The sequence below is a fragment of the Xiphophorus hellerii genome, chromosome 18 (genome assembly GCF_003331165.1).
Source record: "Xiphophorus hellerii strain 12219 chromosome 18, Xiphophorus_hellerii-4.1, whole genome shotgun sequence".
NCBI lineage: Eukaryota > Metazoa > Chordata > Actinopteri > Cyprinodontiformes > Poeciliidae > Xiphophorus > Xiphophorus hellerii.
The window spans coordinates 4,116,740-4,121,274 of NC_045689.1; the positions used below are offsets into that span (position 1 = coordinate 4,116,740).

General features: G+C 42.3%; 1 pseudogene; it reads right to left on the bottom strand.

The window, feature by feature from the left end:
- Window positions 1-2,140: 2,140 nt before the first annotated feature.
- LOC116708376 (uncharacterized) lies at window positions 2,141-2,292 on the bottom strand (annotated as a pseudogene).
- Between the last annotated feature and the right edge of the window lie 2,243 nt (window positions 2,293-4,535).

The window sequence follows — 4,535 nt, forward strand, 5'->3', positions numbered from 1 at the left end:
GTGTTCTCTGACAGAAAGTCATAAATTTGTGAACAAAAAATGACCAAAATCCTCTTGAGTTGAAGTGGTTAAATTTAGAATATCCACATCTGGATGTTTGTTTTAGTGTAAGCAATAGATCTGGGCTGTTTTTCTGGGTCAATTTCCCGTGTCCGGATTTTCCTTGAACGCCTCAAACGTGATCCAGAAAAAACACCAGTCAGTGAGGAACATGGCTGCATCGAGTCTGGATGCAGGAAATGTTTCTGTTAAAGGAAAAGGTGGAAAATATCAAAATGTTTTCAGAAATTTAAGGGCTCTTTCATCCAAATTTCTGAATTTTACAATGTTAGACAAAATCTTAGCTTTAACATTGTGAGTATGGAAAATATCAAACTTTTCAGATACATGTTTTTTTACCCCTCTAGGGGGCTTTTGTGGGCTCTAGTGTCCCTTATAATGACAGTAAGGCTGACAGGAAACGGGGAAGGAGACGGGGGGAAGACATGCGGCAAATATCGTCGGGTCCGGGAGTCGAACCCGCGACGGCCGCTGTCGAGGACTCAAGGCCTCCAAAATATGGGTCGCTCTAACCACTACGCCACCACGGCACGCCCACAGATAAATTTTTTTGATAAATTGGAGTTTTATTCATTTAAATTTCTGAATTTTTTAAATCCCCTCTTTAATATTGTAAATTTATGCTTGAGTCATGGAAAATTATCATTTTTGTCGTGTGACTTTACACCGTTTAACATTAGAGACCTTTTTTTCTTGTAAATATGTGAAATTTGACAAACTTCTATTTTTTATTAAGTCCAATGTAGAACAGCCTTAATACTGTCCTAGGATGTCAAACGGATGCTTTTCTTCAGTTTTACCTCTCCTGTGTTCTGCTATACAATGGGATGTAATAATTAATTGTGTTCATCATGTAATATCCCTCAGATTGGCTCTGTTTTGGGAGAAATGTCCTTAGAGAATTTGATATCAAGTACAATATGCACTGATACGTAATGCAATCCCTCGGTAAGTGCCTTTTTAAAAACGTTTACCATCTGTTTGTGTGTGGGAACCTCAGGGGAAGCAGGAGTGCAATGGACTCTTTGTGATGTCGCTGGAAAAGCCTGAATCAGTTTCCCTCCGAACGCCATTCGCAATCGCTTTTCCTTTTTATCTGAAGCTTTTGTAAAGTCAGCTGGCGTTTTGTTTTGCCGTTTCGTCCCCCTTTGTGTTTGGAGTTTGTTTTTATCAATGTTCTTGTTTTTGTAGAGCTTTTGGTTTTACTGCAGCTTCATGTACAAAATAGAAACCATCAATAAACGGGATGGAAACTTGTATGTTTGTCTTTTTATTTTTGACATTTCGACATAAAGACTGAATTATTGGGAATAAATAAAATCCAAATAACTAAATGTTAAATGTAGAAAAACACAACATATTCCACATTGTGGAGTTCAATACACACGTCTGTTTTAGCTAGCAGCTAAAAGCCACATTAGCTAAGCTAATTTTGCTTGTTCAGCAGTAAGTACTACAGTAAATATCACTTATTTATTTTAGTATTACACAGAGGTGGGTAGAGTACTCAAAAACTGTAATTGGTTAATAGTTGTAATTCTATTGTTTATACGTTAGATAGGAACAAGGGGAATGCTAGTTCTAAGCTTGAGTCTTGTTTATTGTTGTCATAGCAACTGCCTGCCAAGATGGCTGTCAGTTACAAAGTTCCTAGACTTGTGACGTCACATGACAACTATTCAAACAGCTTCTAAATTTTTCCATGGCGGCCATATTTGCCAAGTTATTGTTGAATCATGAACTTTGTTGTTTCAAAGATCTGAGGTCAAGCAGTAAATACATTTCTAGGCAACAAAAATAACATTTTGGAGATTTTTAAATAGGACGTTATGAAATAAATTATGAATAAAGGGAACTACAGATGCATGATCAGAAGATAACCAAAAGATTAATATTTTATCTCATGTTTATATATTCTAAACACTAAAATGTTAAAAGCTTTGACAAATAACTGGTTAAAAAAAGTTAATTAAATGAAGTGAGGATAGTACATTAAAGCTTAATTTACCATTTCTGTACTTTTGACTAAATAATTAGTCTTAAGTTCTTTTGTATTTAATAATATTATTTAATAGCATAATGGAGGTGCACTGTTCCTGGAGATGCTGCAATACCAGGACGATGGGTGAAGTGGACCCCTAATCCAGCTCCTTGTTCCAAAAATCAATTTAATATTTGGTCCTCGTGTAGAGGACTATCAGATATTAAACTGATTTTTTTTTTTCGAAATATTTTATTGTTTCTTGGGACATTTTTAAAAACATGGCATTGTACAGTTATACAGTCTTTTTTTCACTTTTCTTTAATAAATACAACTCTACAATTAAATTAAAGTAAAAGAAGATGAGAACAAGGATATTAAAAACAAAATCTCTGTATGTTAAAACGTTGAGCAGGACCAGGGGTGACTCCTTACGAAGTTCGGAGCCGTCCCGTCCTTCCGAGCAGCGCTGGTGCTCAGAGGGGATCCCCGCCACAAAGCTCCTTCCCTCCTGCCTCACCCGGAGAGCCAGGCCGCCGCTGCTGGGTCCTCTGTCCGTGGGGCGCCGGCTCCTTCGTCCAAGGAGGCGCAGGCGATTCTTCTTTGTGGCTGTGTCCTTGGCGCGCCACCTGCAGCTCCTGATGCTTTTCTTCTTGCTGTCGCCATCCGGATCACAGCCACGGGGGGCGTCTGCCTGCGCCTGCTCACCAGCAACTTTCTGGAGGTCCAAATGGCGTCTTTGATGGTGGCTAGGGTGAGCCACATCTCAGCGAAGTCCTTCTTCGGGATTGTCTGGTGGCTCACCCCGTACAGCACTAGCTGTGCATCGAGGACGTCCCTTGCTGGCAAGTGTGGGAATTGCAAGGAGCCGGCCTTCGCCCACAGGTCCGCAGCAGCGCTGCACTCCCACAGCAGGTGCCTCACCGACTCCGGCGCGCCACAACCGGGTCGGGGGCAGATGGACGTCGCCAACATGCCGCGGGAGGCATGACGGCTCTGACCGGGAGGATCCCATGAGCCACCATCCTTGACAGGTCCTGGAGTCTGTTTGGAAGGACGGGACGGCTCACGTTGCGCCAAACGGTGGAGGCGTCTCCGTACTGGAGGCCGCGCACTGGAGTCACTGGTTCCTGGTCCTGCACAACAGAAATAATAAAACGATGGTTAGTTAAAATCCTGCTCTCTTCTCCTTCCAGTTTAAAATGCTCTAAAAAGGTCTGTATAAAAGCGTATGCCGGTGGCAGGTTAAAAGCTACAGGGGTTTTAAAATCACCTTTAACCAGTTTTAATTTTCTTAGATAAGAACCCAGCCAGAATCTGGTCATAGTGTTTGTTTTGTGATTACTGGAGATGTTCATGGCTTGTTTTAGGTGAGTGCTGGTGTAACGGCTGCCTAAAAAGAAGTGCAGGTCTGGGACTCCTTCTCCTCCTTTCTCCTTTGGTTTCTTCATGATTTCTCTCCTCAGTCTTTCCCATTTGGAGCCCCAAAGAAAATAAAAAATGGCCCATTGCAGCTCTAAGATCTCTCCTAGGAGGAATAAAAACAGAACTGGTCAGTAAAGACACTGGTAAAATCACTTCTTTGATGATTAAAATCTTGCCTTCTGGCATCAGCGCTCTTAGTCCCCAAAATCCTAGTCGTTGTTTTACTCTCCTTATTTTCCCTGTCCAGTTTATATCTCCTCCCCCATTTTTATCAAATTTCACCCCCAGTATTTTTTGTTCTTCCTGTATTTCCTGAAACTGCAGTCCTATTTTTACACTATTTCTCCATGGTCCATAAAATTGGGCTTTTGTTTTTCCTTTGTTTATTTTTGAACCCGATGCTTTGCTGAACCAATCCATTAATTTAAAAACTCTGATAAAAGGTCTGTACATAAAATATTAAAATCATCCATATATAAAAGACATTTGGCTTCCTGCCCTCCACTGCCCGGTATAGTTACTCCTAAAATCTGTGGGTCCTTCTCAAGATCTGCACCAGCGGCTCGATGCAGGCAGATAACGGACAACCCTGACGGACACCGCAGTTCACTTTCACTGCTTTTGTCAGAAACCCGTTAACCAGAAATCTGCTGGAGATGTCTCGGTACAGCAGAACCTCCCAGGAAAACCCATTTTTTGCAGAACCTCTTCCAGATGACCATGCTCGCCGCATTTACGGCACAGTTTCGGTTGGCCCTGATAGTGGATGTAGCCTCGGTTCTCCCCCAGGACTATCATGGATGGGAGAAGCTTCAGGCCCTGGAAGCCTTGGGGGTCTTCCCATTGCTTAATGGGGGCCCGCCAAGCACAGCTTCCAGATGCCGTCGGCATCCCGGACCTTCATAGCCTGGCCTCTCACAGTGCAGTATCTGCCCAACCACACACAGATGTCTTCAGCTCTGACCGTCTCATTGAACATCCTGACGATCACCGTTTTCAGGGAGTTGTCAGTTTCTCAATGTCAAAAGCAGAAAACTGGGGCTCTGCATTTTCAAATCGTGTCCAAAAT